Raw genomic sequence first — 17,814 nt, 5'->3', positions numbered from 1 at the left:
AATTTCATCTGATCGACTCTTACTATTCCTGTAAAGGGCATACGTGTTAATTAAAACCCACCTATATCTGTAACAACATATCTATTTTTCTCTAAAATCTTTTTAATAACGTAGGGGCTTTCAAATTTCGGTACCAATTCCTTATCTACTCCCGGTGCGACGTCCGAATCACGTATCCGATCATCACGTATCGTCGATTTTGATACCCTGTCGCATTTTTATGTTTTCTGTCGCAGACGCGTTCATTTTCTTGCTCAGGCTTGTCACTTATTCCTGTCGCTTAATGAAGCCAAGCTGATTTATTTCAAACAACAATTGCGAAAGACTTTCTCCCGTTGACCTGCAAACTGTATTGTTCTAGGCGAATTCGACTGGACTCTAGACTCAAGACTGCCATTTCCCGGGTGTTTCCGACAATTTTGCCAGCATCGGTGTTCCGTTTGCCTGTGGAGTACCGAATGTAACATGTTCGACCGCATTATTAGTTAGGAATTCTTTGAATGGCCCAGTCGAGAAAACAAAAGCCTCTATTGCTAATTACTCGTCTGGGTCTATTTTAAGTTCTAAAATATTTCGTCATGAAAACTCATATTGGTAAACACCAACCTTTTGTGTCTTTGTCGACTGGCATGGGCATAACCGTTTGAAAAGGTACGTTACCTTTTCTCAACTACGCAAATATCCTTCGATTTTACCACTAGTCGGCGAAAACTTTGAGCATTTCAAACAATTGCCAAAATATTTCTGTCTTACTTTCTGTCAACCAATGTACTCTACTAATACTTTCGACGATTTTATTGAATCCTAAATGATATTATTTTCCAATTACAGCTCGTGCTAATCGCTGATGGAATCGAAGATCGAGCATCCTCCGATCGGCTCAATATCAATGGTCAGCGGCCATCGAGCGTGCGATCAGTTCGTTTTTATTGCCAGACACAGCTAAATTTCTAAACTAAACAAGTACCTTCAGCTCCCCAATGGTATGTTTTTTTATTATTATTATTATTATTATTTAATTTGTACTTTACCATTTGTCCGGCTGGAAATTTGGTAAATTTTTCTAACTTAATTGCTAAATAATATGTGGATGGCTACCCCCAGCGGGATACTATCTTCGAGTTTGACTATTTTGTTTCTTTAGCGAGGTCAGTGGGGTGTTTTCTTTTTAGTCTTCTATAAATGGTAAATGTGTTTAGATTTCTTCCACGCTATTTGTTTCTCAGGGTTCTGTGGGCATATATATATATATATATATATATATATATATATATATATATATATATATATATATGTACACATATATATATATATATATATATATATATATATATGTACACATATACAGGGCGATACTCTACAGCTGTAGAAAAATTGAAAAATTTAAGCGATTCTTCAAGCTAAAATAAGATGCAAATCAAGAATAAAAAGATTGCGTTTTCAGCTTTGTTTTTTAGTTATTGTCAATTAAAACTTAGCCGAAATGTCTCTGTGTCCGAGCAAACCTCCTTAACTGAACAAAAGTAGGTCAGCCTAAACAGCGAGACGCACAGGGATCCTCAAATCGAACGACACATAGGCTTGCCTAGCACAAATCGTAGAAAAGAATATTATGATATTTGACGATGTAAACCATCTTGCGCGACGCTTTGTAAGAAAAATCGTAAATGAATGACAAATAATATTTAAAAGTAAAAGAAATCAAAACGTTTAAAAAACTAAAAACGGAAAGGCTCAAAAATATCTACAGTAGAATAACCTAAACCTCTACTAAATTAAACTTTATGTTTGTACTTTATGTTTGGCTGTTGAAATGATCCTGCCCTTCCAGAACTGTTTTACCCTCCTACCAAATTTCTAAAATCTAAACATGTTATGTAACAAGATAGTAGTGGAGAGTCCATTCAGAAAGAAACTAATATTTAGTTGCGAATAACTAAAAAAACAGAGCCCGAAACGCAATTTTTTTTATCCTTGATTTTGGCTTTATTTTAGTTTCAGGAATCACCCCTTAAATATTTTTACACCTGTGGCCGAACATCCCGCATAATTCCATTAACGCGCACACTATTAATACATTTACTGTAATTTGTATCAGTACAGATACAAGCTTCCTGTTATAATGTACTGTTATAAGGACTTTCTGTTACAATGTATTGCAATTTAATACAAATAAATATAAAGTTGACGAGATTTTAAATAATATAAATATAAACGAGTTGAAGTTTCATAGCATGGCACTCGAGCATTGCCATACCAAATGCAGGTTGCTGCAGTATACTTATTATACTGTAATATGTAAATAGAGTAATCTTAACCATTGTTATCAACGGGGATCAAGCGAACTTAAAATACCGTGCACAACCAACATACTCGAGGCTGTAAGAAATATCTGTCGTAATTCAATCAAAAATGAATATTATCTATGTATTGAGTTTGAGTTAGCTTCTCGAATCACTACGTGAAATAATAAAAAATATTATTTTCATAGAATAATGTCATCTAATTAATCATTCGCCTACTATTCTAATAATTGATTCGTTATTATTTCATGCAACCCAACCCTCTGGCAACGGCATTGAAAAATCTAAACCAAATCGGAAATATAGATCATATTCACTTTTAATTTAGCTGTAAATTATAATCATAGAGATATAAGGATAGAGTGCGAGGGCGAGCTGAGAAAGCGAAAGCGAAAGCGAAAGAGAACGCTGCATAAAGGCCTCTTGTGTCCTTGTCTAATAACGCATGGTCATTCGTATAGCAAACATATAAGTGTATAGCCAACACAAACATTGTCAGTGTCATGCCTGATTAGACAAGGACAGAAGACACTTTTATGCAGCGTTCTTTCTACTCCTATGTCGCATCCACTTACACGATAATTTAAGACTATATGACTCGCGTACTCTAACTCTTTGTATATCTATGGTTATAATAGACATTTATTGCAGTCTCACAGTTGTTCGAAATTTTGAATTTTAGAACATGTCTAAGAATCATGGAAATGGAAAGGTAGGTAGCATTTCTGCACTTCCATCAAAATTACTATTAACAAATTGAACACTTTAAACACTCCATCCATTAAATAAACCTCTATTATATAATTGTGATAGTATGAAACTTCCTTTCTGCTGTGACGTCCATATCTCATAAAAAGATTATTTGAAAGTTAGTGGTTTTCACGTTCGTGTTCTATGTACATATGTAGCGCTTAAAGTTCTAAAACAGACAATTTAAATATCCGTGAAGGTCACCTTTTATAAACATTGTAAGTTATAATTTAATTTTATACATATAAGAAATCATTCATATTCTAATATTGAAATATACATCTATACAGATATTGCATACATATGTATGTATGTTAGGTTAGAAAAATTTACCAAATATCCAGCTGGACAAATTGTAAAGTACAAATTAAATAAAAAAAAAAAAAAAAGAAAAAAAGAAAAAAAAGAAAGAAAAGATATGTATCTATATATATATATATATTTATATGTACAGCAAATTTCCAATTAGATGAATTTTTTACTGTATATTCCAAAAACAATATGTAAAACGATTTTAATTAATATTATCATTTGTCATTTTACATCCACCTATTTACAAAATTACTGTGGACTTGTCTAAAACCACCAGAAATGAATAACATAGAAACTTAGGACTTTACCTTGTCGCTGCTATTACTGCAAAAAGCCTACGACCACAAAGTATTAGTAGTAGTAGTTGGTAATATTAGTATTGCTAACTACTATTACTAGTAATAAATATTAGTAATAGTAATTATGAAAACAGTCAATCATATACATTTTGAAAATATTTAGATTTTTTTCTTTGGTTATACTAAAATAAATTCTCTCTTATTTAAGCAAACGACTCAAAAAATATTTGTTTAGGTATACAATATAATGTATATCTCCTATATGATTATAAAATGGTACATGTAACTTAGAAGAAACCATGTTTAGAACCTCGTATGACTGGTTACTACTTACAGACTTATTAATATGTGTAAATATTTATAGTATATTTAAGAGATTTATGGCCTAACAAAATGATAAGCCTCATTAAATAGACATAGCGACAAATGATTTCTATCAGACTGTTTTAACATTATTAAGCGAACTATTAAGAATGATATTATTTTACAATTTTCATGTATAATAAAGATTTAGAGGTCTTCAAATACTTTAACAAATTACTGAGTATCCTAAATCTAACTTACAAAAGGATATTATAAAAGATGTATACCAACTTTGTCTATCTGAAATATCTCTTATTACTTTAAATAACAGAAAACAGTAAGTTATAAAATATATTTAGATTCTAAAACAGATCTAATATGATGACGATGTATTTTCTTTTATATATATATATATATATATATATATATATATATGGTGATATCATATACAAAAGATCTTCAGAGACCTTTCAAGACCTTTTAAGACCTTCATGTCAGTTTCATTTTTTAGTGAAGTGTCTTATATTCCAATTTCATAAAATGTTGAATAATGAACATAAAAGTACTTCATTAGATTAATTGTAAAATTCAGTGTTACTAAGATTCCTTCTATCTTTCTTTACAGAATGATTAATTTTATTAGTATTTTTTAGATGTGTATGTGTGCATATATTGTTTATCGTAATGAGGCTTGTAATTTAGTACAACCTTTGCTTAGATAAGTACACGTTTAATATTTTAGATACAAGCAAACAGTAAATAGTGACTATTACAAACAGCAGTGTTAGATTGTTGGCGTTATTCTTACAAGAATATTGATATTGAGACATTGTGAAAGTCTAAACCACACATATTTTTCATACCAGAAACACAATTTTTTGGCCCGCTCGAACCTTACAATTGTTATTTTTGGATGTTTTGTTGGGTAGTATATCAGTAACACTGCAAAATATAATAGAAATATTTCACAATGCAAGTAATAAATTCGACAAACTCAAATGTATGAGGAATTATTTTCAATATAATCCCTATTCTATTGAAGTCAGACATAAAAGTTATATGCCTTGACAACACAAATTCTACAGAGCGTTTTACCTTTTCGCCTACAAAGAAACTATTACAACAGAGTATGTCTTCCTCCTAATTTTTTGTAAATAATTCTTATTCTTCTCTTATTATTTGAAACAATAAAAATGAAGTCAACAGAGTTGGAGGAATACCTTGTATACTACTTGCAGCAGCTACAATATCTACATAAATTTTAAAACATTTATCCTATTTAATATTTTTTTAAATTTAAGTGACACAATCTCAAACTTAATAATTGTCAATTGTATGAATTTAAAAGTTGTGTTCATGTGTTACAAAGTCTAAAAAACACAAAGAGTAACATGCAGTTTTGTAACAAAATTTTACTTGAAATTTTTTACGCAAACATTCTATGAAGATAAAAAGAACAGTACATATTTTCCTAAGACCTCTGTTATATGATTTTTTGCTGTCATATCCCAATTGGTTATAAGTTTCAAACATAATAATGATGAATGCATATAATTCTGTTCATATTCAATTGTCAGTAGTCGTTGAAATCCATGATTGTTTTCCAGATTGGGGTTAGGTTATATAAACTTTTATATGAATAATCTAATATAAAAAAAGAATATTTATATGTATCTAATGTTGATATTGACAAGATTTTATGTAATTATTCTATTATACGTATACAATTAGCGATATTTAATTTTATTACTAAATGTATACACATATTCGTATTTACGAGTCATATTTCTTTAAATATTTATACGCAATTATTCTTCAACCTATTTGTTATTAGAAGTAAAAATACTACTCTTATTTATGTAAAAGTATCTCTAGAATCTTCAGGCGACTCTTATCTTTTTAAATGGGACTAAATGTAACATTTAAACATGACAAATTATGTATGAATTTTTTTCTAAAGCTCAAAAATTGCCTTTATTATAACGTATAGTCTAACCTATATTCTAATATTCTACATTTCTGATATTTTATTGTATTCTAATATTCTAACGTATTCTAATATTTTATAACTCTAGTATTCTCATATATTCTAATATTCTATAATTCTGGTATTTTAATATATTCTAATATTTATATAAAAGCATTGTTCTTTATTACTTAACGTACATAATATACGTCACCGTGATTCTTCAGGACTAACGTTACTCTATTAAACCAGTTGCACTACCAGCCAAATCTGCATTAACGGATTCTGCTATTAGCTTTTGTGAACAGAAAGGCTGCAGATTTGATATGGGATCAGTTTTATTCGGTTATATTACCAGCTATTCCATTAGGCAATTTTTTCGTTTTTCCCTTTAGGTAACTACTTCCTTTCTTCGTAATTTGGAAGAATGTACAATAGACCTAAGGACCTTTTAAGTACCAGTAATAAACTGAAAATACTTGTACGGTTAAAGCTTCCTGCCAACTAATAAGACTCGGTTTATGGTGGGGCCTTAGGTTTATTGAGTGTTTCTCTAACGGTGCTTGGGCCTTGACGGTCAGACAATGAAGGACGTCGCGCGGACCTTTTCACGCGACGTTACAATATTATTGGAAACACTCGAGAAATGGTGGTTGGTATTAAACAATATACCCTGTATATCTTATAGGAGTATTGAAATATACATACATACATATTTTATATATATGTAACTTATTGTATCTTAAGCATATATATATATATGTAGGAAAATGGTATAGTGCTAGTAGATTTGGTAACGGTATGATTGTTACAATATCGTTTGATGCTCCGGCAATCTATGTTTGCGCAATCACTGTTCGTTACTCACTAACTTCGTTACAACGATTCTTTTTAAAATATGGTGACAACAGTCTATGACAACGCTGATAACACTCTATGACAATTTCTTTTTTAAGAGTTTCATATATAGGAAAACAACTACTACTCCAAATACCTTCCATTAAGAACAACTTCTTCTGCTTTGCTAAATTTATCAACTCTGTTGTTTGCTTCAAATTCATAGTTAAAGGTTTTTCACATAAAACATGTTTCCCATGATTTAACATTAATTTTGCAATGTCAAAGTGTTGAGGATGTAACGTTCCAATATATACGACATCTGTAAATGTAAAAAAATACAAAACAATAGATTACAACAATTTTGTGTTATTTCACAAAAACTGGCTATCGTATTTAGCTTTCGGTATTTCGGAGATGCGTATCTGTAGAGTAATTGCGCATGCGAAGTTAGAGAGTGTCGAAGTGATGAAAAAACGTGTGGTAAATGAATTGCGTGTATGATTTCCTTGCCGAGTGGCGAGTATGTACAGTGTACAATGTACAGGGTGTATGAAAAGTATGTGTAAAAACCACCGTAGCGTGATTCTAAACATCTGGATCGGTGGAGATTTGTAATAAAATGTGCAAAATTGATCTGGAGCATGATTTTCAAGGCCAAATTTGTTTTTTATTGTAACGTATTCCACTCATTATGAGGATAAGAGGTCCCAAAGGAACCATGGTATGGGTCGCACTCAAGCGAGGAACTGAACGTGCGTTCTCTTGCTCTTGCGTGCTCTTGCGTTTCCAGAGGCAAGGAGAGTAAGGCGGATTTGTTAGATTCAATAACGTTCAAAAACGTTTATAAAAAGATTATTTCTATATTAATTCAGCTTAAAAAAACACGAAACATACCAATATTCTTGTCTTTCGCTAGCTCTACATAATTGTAGAGCTAGCTCTACATAATTGTAATAACGCCTTTTTAATTTTATGTAAGCTAGAAAAGTTCTGTGCCCTTGATAGTTCACGTGCCGCTACTGCAAGAACTACATGTTCGGATTCTGGTAATGTTCGTAAGCATGTTACAAAACCATGTGATATTTTCCAGCACCTGCTATACCCCAATGAATGGACATCTGTAATAATGTAATTTTAAAAGAAGCTAATTATTTACTAAATAATATAATGGTAAACAATTATAAATTAATTTAAAGTTATAAATAGTAACATTGTTATTCTCTTATATACTAGAATTGATTGAGAAAATCAGTACATGTTTTCAATTGGTATTTCTTATTAATGTATATATATGTCGAGCTCTCATCGGGGTTAGGGGCGTGTAACGAATCTTCATTTGGATTAGTCATTGTTGTTATACAATAGAGATGATATTTACTGGTACAAATATGATTATTACAGAATTTAACAAGTAACCATGGTGATTAGATACTCGAGATGCTAATGACAATGATCAACGGGATGGCAAATGCGCTTTCTTCCAAAGTCTAAGTCGAACTCCAACTTACTTGTCCACAATTCAAGTATAACTCAACTTACTTGTCCACAGTACAAGTAGAACTCTAACTAACTCTTGTTGAAGCGTAGAGAGTATATCTTCAACAATAAAAGATACAAAAATGTTCGCTAGGACGTGTGTAACTCGCTGATGTTGGATCAACGCACATAATTGAGACTGATGAAACTCTTCTCTCCTTACGACCGCGTTCGTTTACATTATATTGGTCGAGGGGGTACCGATAAAATTCCAATCGCCTTTGTTAGACGGTTCCACGTAACGGCGACATTGTTTCTGCTCGGAGTTTGATTATTAATGCAATATGTGTGTGTCCTACGATAATGATACTCCGAGGCAAAACTACTCGTGGCTTGATTTGTCCTCGAGCACGTGTGCCGCTACAACTATATTTTTAAGGAGAGCTATACAGCAACTCCATACCTCTGTTAGGTAAAAACGTCCATCCCGTGACCGTGGCTACGTTTAGTAACCAGTTGTGTCACTTCGAGCTCAAGCCTACTGTCATAAATCTCGAGCAAACATAATCGGATTAAATTATAGACAACTACTTCTGAGCTTTATTATTTATTATTATTTTACCGGGGTTGTCTGTCCTCAAAGCATAGGAAGAAGGAGGAGGGGTTTTTAGTGGGTATGGCAACAACATCCGCCCGAGTCCCACATAACCCAGTGATGCGGGTCACTGGGCATGCGTAACAGCATTTTCCCCTCCTCACGCAAAAAAAAAACACACATTACATATCTTACATTTTGTTTATGTCATGGTATCAGGTAATATATATTAACTATAAACAAAGGCTAGGCCAGCTTGAGTATTTCATTGAGTATACCTATTATATATCCTGCATATTGCAGTCCTGTGTACAACTGCATAGTGAAAAAAATTATCATTAATGAGCTGCGTTAAGTTTGACTTAATCTTTAAATCCAACTGTCACACCGTAAAACGGCTGACTATGATTTTGGATAATAAATAATAATATAATTACAATTCATATTAGCCTTTTACATCGTATTGCTATTATTAAAAATTGCAAACATCTCAACCATAATATCAAGGAATTTAATTGTTCGACTGTCAAAATTGTCGTCGAAGTAGGTTTTTAGAAAAATCTCTTGCAGTCTCACATATGCAGTTGTAAACGATTATTTAGTTTTGTAAAATTTAACACCAAGGTAAACAGATCAATGACTGATGGATGTAAACAGATCGTCAAGCGGCTATGCTAGTGAGCTTCACAAATACACACATATGGGCTGAATTGACTGTAGTGGTATCGACTGTTTTTTGCAAATATCTCGATAATGAAGAACCCGCGAGTAACATACAACGGCAAAAGTAATTCAAAATGACTGTAAGATAAACAAACAGAAGAAAACCCCAATAAATGCAACCATATTACATTTACACTACGAAAACAGAAACCACCAAATATCCAATTGGATGGCACGCACATAAGACAAACAAAGCAAGAAGTTAAATATCTAGGACTCCAGTTAGACACACAACTTACATGGAAGTAGCATACTAAATCAATTATAGACAAAATATGAATAAAAGAAAGACAGATGTACTGGATAACTAGTCGAAAGTCTAAGCTCAGCATGGAAAATAGACTAAAAATTTACAAAACGATAATAAAACTAATTTGAACGTACGGAATACCACTATGGGAGACAGCAGCAATGAGTCACATAAATAAACTCGAGTCGCTACAATCGAAGATACTCAGAGCAATAGTCAACGGCCCCATGGTATGTCAGAATCAAGGATTTACGGAGAGACCTAAAAATACCAACGATCAAAGAAAAAATCGGCAGATACGCAAAAAAATATAAGAAAAGAATGACAACACATACAAATCAGCTGAAACGAGCAGAAATCTCATAAAAAGAAGACTAAAGAGAAAACACCCCCCTGATCTCACTAAAGAAATAAAATAGACAAACTAGAAGATGGTATTCCGTTAGGGCTGGCCATTCACATGCTGGTTAGCAATAAAGATAGAAAAATTGACCGAATGTCCAGCTGGACAAATTGTAAAGTACAAATTAAATAAAAAAAAAAAAAAAAATGGAAATTTACAACGTGACTTCAGTCCCCTTCATGCGTGGATTCGATTTCTGGAATGCATCATTCATATATCTCGCAGAATGAGAACTGAAAAATGGTAAATAAAACAAAAAGACGACAAAAAATAGCTTCTTCATTGAAAAAAAAATAAATATAACAGTTATTCCTAAACCTGCAGGTAGCGAGAATTCAAATGACGAGAACGCAGCTCGTCGAGCATTTCAACAAACACAAATATTGGCAAACACAACAGGTGTAAACATCAACCTACCCTAGAATTTACGAACGATTGTAATAACAATATCTTGCCAATTTGCTATAGATTTAAAGAAATTTAAATCACATTGTTTTCACAATGCAAAATTATTTAAAAAGGCATCCTCGTGGTATCCAATGCCACAAACCATACACAAAATTTTAATACGTAGCAAGCAGATTTTCAACAATGCATTTTAATCTCAAGGCCACTTAGCAGAAGACGCAGCGGAATCTAAAAACAAATTTTACAAATATGATAGACAATTTTCACGCTTGCAAAAATAGTTGTAAGAACAATTTACAGCATACATATATTTAATAGAGCTACGGAAACATCAGATCCATATATCTCATGCATTAGCCTTAAAAACAGAGTTCATAAGCAATAACTAAAGAATTTAAGTAAATCAAAAGTACCGTCATTATTACGTACCCCATACATCCAATCAGAACCATTAACCATCAACATGTAACATAAATCCAGAACAAGCAATGGACGAAGAAGACCAGTCTGCTGATAATGAAGAATGCGAAGAAAATTTGCCAATATTTAGACATTTAGACAATTCAGAACTAAACTCGGGCGAACTATTATTATAACTGTGACCATATTTTTAATTTTACTTTTACTATTTTCTTCGGTATATCTTTTATTATTTTTCCCAGTATTTTATTACAAATAGATAGATTAGATTAATGAACAGAATCTGTTTGATTTCTGCGAAGATCCGCTGCACGAGGTTTTCTTATATTTCTATTGACAGTCCGCTAACATAACCGAATAAAACTGATCCCATATCAAATCTGCAGCCTTTCTGTCCACAAAAGCTAATAGCAGAATCCGTTAATGCAGATTTGGCTGGTAGTGCAACTGGTTTAATAGAGTAACGTTAGTCCTGAAGAATCACGGTGACGTATATTATGTACGTTAAGTAATAAAGAACAATGCTTTTATATAAATATTAGAATATATTAAAATACCAGAATTATAGAATATTAGAATATATGAGAATACCAGAGTTATAAAATATTAGAATACGTTAGAATATTAGAATACAATAAAATATCAGAAATGTAGAATATTAGAATATAGGTTAGACTATACGTTATAATAAAGGCAATTTTTGAGCTTTAGAAAAAAATTCATACATAATTTGTCATGTTTAAATGTTACATTTAGTCCCATTTAAAAAGATAAGAGTCGCCTGAAGATTCTAGAGATATTTTTACATAAATAAGAGTAGTATTTTTACTTCTAATAACAAATAGGTTGAAGAATAATTGCGTATAAATATTTAAAGAAATATGACTCGTAAATACGAATATGTGTATACATTTAGTAATAAAATTAAATATCGCTAATTGTATACGTATAATAGAATAATTACATAAAATCTTGTCAATATCAACATTAGATACATATAAATATTCTTTTTTTATATTAGATTATTCATATAAAAGTTTATATAACCTAACCCCAATCTGGAAAACAATCATGGATTTCAACGACTACTGACAATTGAATATGAACAGAATTATATGCATTCATCATTATTATGTTTGAAACTTATAACCAATTGGGATATGACAGCAAAAAATCATATAACAGAGGTCTTAGGAAAATATGTACTGTTCTTTTTATCTTCATAGAATGTTTGCGTAAAAAATTTCAAGTAAAATTTTGTTACAAAACTGCATGTTACTCTTTGTGTTTTTTAGACTTTGTAACACATGAACACAACTTTTAAATTCATACAATTGACAATTATTAAGTTTGAGATTGTGTCACTTAAATTTAAAAAAATATTAAATAGGATAAATGTTTTAAAATTTATGTAGATATTGTAGCTGCTGCAAGTAGTATACAAGGTATTCCTCCAACTCTGTTGACTTCATTTTTATTGTTTCAAATAATAAGAGAAGAATAAGAATTATTTACAAAAAATTAGGAGGAAGACATACTCTGTTGTAATAGTTTCTTTGTAGGCGAAAAGGTAAAACGCTCTGTAGAATTTGTGTTGTCAAGGCATATAACTTTTATGTCTGACTTCAATAGAATAGGGATTATATTGAAAATAATTCCTCATACATTTGAGTTTGTCGAATTTATTACTTGCATTGTGAAATATTTCTATTATATTTTGCAGTGTTACTGATATACTACCCAACAAAACATCCAAAAATAACAATTGTAAGGTTCGAGCGGGCCAAAAAATTGTGTTTCTGGTATGAAAAATATGTGTGGTTTAGACTTTCACAATGTCTCAATATCAATATTCTTGTAAGAATAACGCCAACAATCTAACACTGCTGTTTGTAATAGTCACTATTTACTGTTTGCTTGTATCTAAAATATTAAACGTGTACTTATCTAAGCAAAGGTTGTACTAAATTACAAGCCTCATTACGATAAACAATATATGCACACATACACATCTAAAAAATACTAATAAAATTAATCATTCTGTAAAGAAAGATAGAAGGAATCTTAGTAACACTGAATTTTACAATTAATCTAATGAAGTACTTTTATGTTCATTATTCAACATTTTATGAAATTGGAATATAAGACACTTCACTAAAAAATGAAACTGACATGAAGGTCTTAAAAGGTCTTGAAAGGTCTCTGAAGATCTTTTGTATATGATATCACCATATATATATATATATATATATATATATATATATATATATATATATATATATATAAAAGAAAATACATCGTCATCATATTAGATCTGTTTTAGAATCTAAATATATTTTATAACTTACTGTTTTCTGTTATTTAAAGTAATAAGAGATATTTCAGATAGACAAAGTTGGTATACATCTTTTATAATATCCTTTTGTAAGTTAGATTTAGGATACTCAGTAATTTGTTAAAGTATTTGAAGACGACCTCTAAATCTTTATTATACATGAAAATTGTAAAATAATATCATTCTTAATAGTTCGCTTAATAATGTTAAAACAGTCTGATAGAAATCATTTGTCGCTATGTCTATTTAATGAGGCTTATCATTTTGTTAGGCCATAAATCTCTTAAATATACTATAAATATTTACACATATTAATAAGTCTGTAAGTAGTAACCAGTCATACGAGGTTCTAAACATGGTTTCTTCTAAGTTACATGTACCATTTTATAATCATATAGGAGATATACATTATATTGTATACCTAAACAAATATTTTTTGAGTCGTTTGCTTAAATAAGAGAGAATTTATTTTAGTATAACCAAAGAAAAAAATCTAAATATTTTCAAAATGTATATGATTGACTGTTTTCATAATTACTATTACTAATATTTATTACTAGTAATAGTAGTTAGCAATACTAATATTACCAACTACTACTACTAATACTTTGTGGTCGTAGGCTTTTTGCAGTAATAGCAGCGACAAGGTAAAGTCCTAAGTTTCTATGTTATTCATTTCTGGTGGTTTTAGACAAGTCCACAGTAATTTTGTAAATAGGTGGATGTAAAATGACAAATGATAATATTAATTAAAATCGTTTTACATATTGTTTTTGGAATATACAGTAAAAAATTCATCTAATTGGAAATTTGCTGTACATATAAATATATATATATATATAGATACATATCTTTTCTTTCTTTTTTTTCTTTTTTTCTTTTTTTTTTTATTTAATTTGTACTTTACAATTTGTCCAGCTGGATATTTGGTAAATTTTTCTAACCTAACATACATACATATGTATGCAATATCTGTATAGATGTATATTTCAATATTAGAATATGAATGATTTCTTATATGTATAAAATTAAATTATAACTTACAATGTTTATAAAAGGTGACCTTCACGGATATTTAAATTGTCTGTTTTAGAACTTTAAGCGCTACATATGTACATAGAACACGAACGTGAAAACCACTAACTTTCAAATAATCTTTTTATGAGATATGGACGTCACAGCAGAAAGGAAGTTTCATACTATCACAATTATATAATAGAGGTTTATTTAATGGATGGAGTGTTTAAAGTGTTCAATTTGTTAATAGTAATTTTGATGGAAGTGCAGAAATGCTACCTACCTTTCCATTTCCATGATTCTTAGACATGTTCTAAAATTCAAAATTTCGAACAATTGTGAGACTGCAATAAATGTCTATTATAACCATAGATATACAAAGAGTTAGAGTACGCGAGTCATATAGTCTTAAATTATCGTGTAAGTGGATGCGACATAGGAGTAGAAAGAACGCTGCATAAAAGTGTCTTCTGTCCTTGTCTAATCAGGCATGACACTGACAATGTTTGTGTTGGCTATACACTTATATGTTTGCTATACGAATGACCATGCGTTATTAGACAAGGACACAAGAGGCCTTTATGCAGCGTTCTCTTTCGCTTTCGCTTTCGCTTTCTCAGCTCGCCCTCGCACTCTATCCTTATATCTCTATGATTATAATTTACAGCTAAATTAAAAGTGAATATGATCTATATTTCCGATTTGGTTTAGATTTTTCAATGCCGTTGCCAGAGGGTTGGGTTGCATGAAATAATAACGAATCAATTATTAGAATAGTAGGCGAATGATTAATTAGATGACATTATTCTATGAAAATAATATTTTTTATTATTTCACGTAGTGATTCGAGAAGCTAACTCAAACTCAATACATAGATAATATTCATTTTTGATTGAATTACGACAGATATTTCTTACAGCCTCGAGTATGTTGGTTGTGCACGGTATTTTAAGTTCGCTTGATCCCCGTTGATAACAATGGTTAAGATTACTCTATTTACATATTACAGTATAATAAGTATACTGCAGCAACCTGCATTTGGTATGGCAATGCTCGAGTGCCATGCTATGAAACTTCAACTCGTTTATATTTATATTATTTAAAATCTCGTCAACTTTATATTTATTTGTATTAAATTGCAATACATTGTAACAGAAAGTCCTTATAACAGTACATTATAACAGGAAGCTTGTATCTGTACTGATACAAATTACAGTAAATGTATTAATAGCGTGCGCGTTAATGGAATTATGCGGGATGTTCGGCCACAGGTGTAAAAATATTTAAGGGGTGATTCCTGAAACTAAAATAAAGCCAAAATCAAGGATAAAAAAAATTGCGTTTCGGGCTCTGTTTTTTTAGTTATTCGCAACTAAATATTAGTTTCTTTCTGAATGGACTCTCCACTACTATCTTGTTACATAACATGTTTAGATTTTAGAAATTTGGTAGGAGGGTAAAACAGTTCTGGAAGGGCAGGATCATTTCAACAGCCAAACATAAAGTACAAACATAAAGTTTAATTTAGTAGAGGTTTAGGTTATTCTACTGTAGATATTTTTGAGCCTTTCCGTTTTTAGTTTTTTAAACGTTTTGATTTCTTTTACTTTTAAATATTATTTGTCATTCATTTACGATTTTTCTTACAAAGCGTCGCGCAAGATGGTTTACATCGTCAAATATCATAATATTCTTTTCTACGATTTGTGCTAGGCAAGCCTATGTGTCGTTCGATTTGAGGATCCCTGTGCGTCTCGCTGTTTAGGCTGACCTACTTTTGTTCAGTTAAGGAGGTTTGCTCGGACACAGAGACATTTCGGCTAAGTTTTAATTGACAATAACTAAAAAACAAAGCTGAAAACGCAATCTTTTTATTCTTGATTTGCATCTTATTTTAGCTTGAAGAATCGCTTAAATTTTTCAATTTTTCTACAGCTGTAGAGTATCGCCCTGTATATGTGTACATATATATATATATATATATATATATATATATATATATATATATATATATATATATGCCCACAGAACCCTGAGAAACAAATAGCGTGGAAGAAATCTAAACACATTTACCATTTATAGAAGACTAAAAAGAAAACACCCCACTGACCTCGCTAAAGAAACAAAATAGTCAAACTCGAAGATAGTATCCCGCTGGGGATAGCCATCCACATATTATTTAGCAATTAAGTTAGAAAAATTTACCAAATTTCCAGCCGGACAAATGGTAAAGTACAAATTAAATAATAATAATAATAATAATAAAAAAACATACCATTGGGGAGCTGAAGGTACTTGTTTAGTTTAGAAATTTAGCTGTGTCTGGCAATAAAAACGAACTTATCGCACGCTCGATGGCCGCTGACCATTGATATTGAGCCGATCGGAGGATGCTCGATCTTCGATTCCATCAGCGATTAGCACGAGCTGTAATTGGAAAATAATATCATTTAGGATTCAATAAAATCGTCGAAAGTATTAGTAGAGTACATTGGTTGACAGAAAGTAAGACAGAAATATTTTGGCAATTGTTTGAAATGCTCAAAGTTTTCGCCGACTAGTGGTAAAATCGAAGGATATTTGCGTAGTTGAGAAAAGGTAACGTACCTTTTCAAACGGTTATGCCCATGCCAGTCGACAAAGACACAAAAGGTTGGTGTTTACCAATATGAGTTTTCATGACGAAATATTTTAGAACTTAAAGTAGACCCAGACGAGTAATTAGCAATAGAGGCTTTTGTTTTCTCGACTGGGCCATTCAAAGAATTCCTAACTAATAATGCGGTCGAACATGTTACATTCGGTACTCCACAGGCAAACGGAACACCGATGCTGGCAAAATTGTCGGAAACACCCGGGAAATGGCAGTCTTGAGTCTAGAGTCCAGTCGAATTCGCCTAGAACAATACAGTTTGCAGGTCAACGGGAGAAAGTCTTTCGCAATTGTTGTTTGAAATAAATCAGCTTGGCTTCATTAAGCGACAGGAATAAGTGACAAGCCTGAGCAAGAAAATGAACGCGTCTACGACAGAAAACATAAAAATGCGACAGGGTATCAAAATCGACGATACGTGATGATCGGATACGTGATTCGGACGTCGCACCGGGAGTAGATAAGGAATTGGTACCGAAATTTGAAAGCCCCTACGTTATTAAAAAGATTTTAGAGAAAAATAGATATGTTGTTACAGATATAGGTGGGTTTTAATTAACACGTATGCCATTTACAGGAATAGTAAGAGTCGATCAGATGAAATTTTGCATTTCAGAGGATAATTAACAATTAATAATTCGATTATTTATAAAGCACACCTTCTGTCATTTTACTTTTGTATTTGCGTGATTACCACGAAAATGAAGGTAAATTCGCCGGCGATATTTTCGATATGTGTGTATATCCATGCGATATACATA

General features: G+C 31.4%; 2 long non-coding RNA genes across 3 annotated transcripts; one reads left to right on the top strand and one right to left on the bottom strand.

The window, feature by feature from the left end:
• Positions 1-99: 99 nt before the first annotated feature.
• LOC125386780 lies at positions 100-14,960 on the bottom strand. Its single transcript, XR_007227171.1, has 4 exons — positions 14,428-14,960; positions 7,668-7,891; positions 6,134-7,092; positions 100-444 (listed from the first exon to the last, which is right to left on the bottom strand). It is a non-coding gene; the product is annotated as an uncharacterized LOC125386780 (long non-coding RNA).
• On the top strand, positions 11,483-17,559 carry LOC125386781. Of its 2 annotated transcripts, none has more exons than XR_007227172.1 (2): positions 11,483-11,547; positions 17,215-17,559. It is a non-coding gene; the product is annotated as an uncharacterized LOC125386781 (long non-coding RNA). The 2 variants fall into 2 exon arrangements; XR_007227173.1 differs by lacking the exon at positions 11,483-11,547 and adding an exon at positions 16,749-17,052.
• Positions 17,560-17,814: the final 255 nt, after the last annotated feature.

The sequence above is a fragment of the Bombus terrestris genome, chromosome 17 (genome assembly GCF_910591885.1).
Source record: "Bombus terrestris chromosome 17, iyBomTerr1.2, whole genome shotgun sequence".
NCBI lineage: Eukaryota > Metazoa > Arthropoda > Insecta > Hymenoptera > Apidae > Bombus > Bombus terrestris.
Note: the sequence above shows the minus strand (reverse complement) of the source record. Positions and strands in the feature narration are given on the sequence as shown.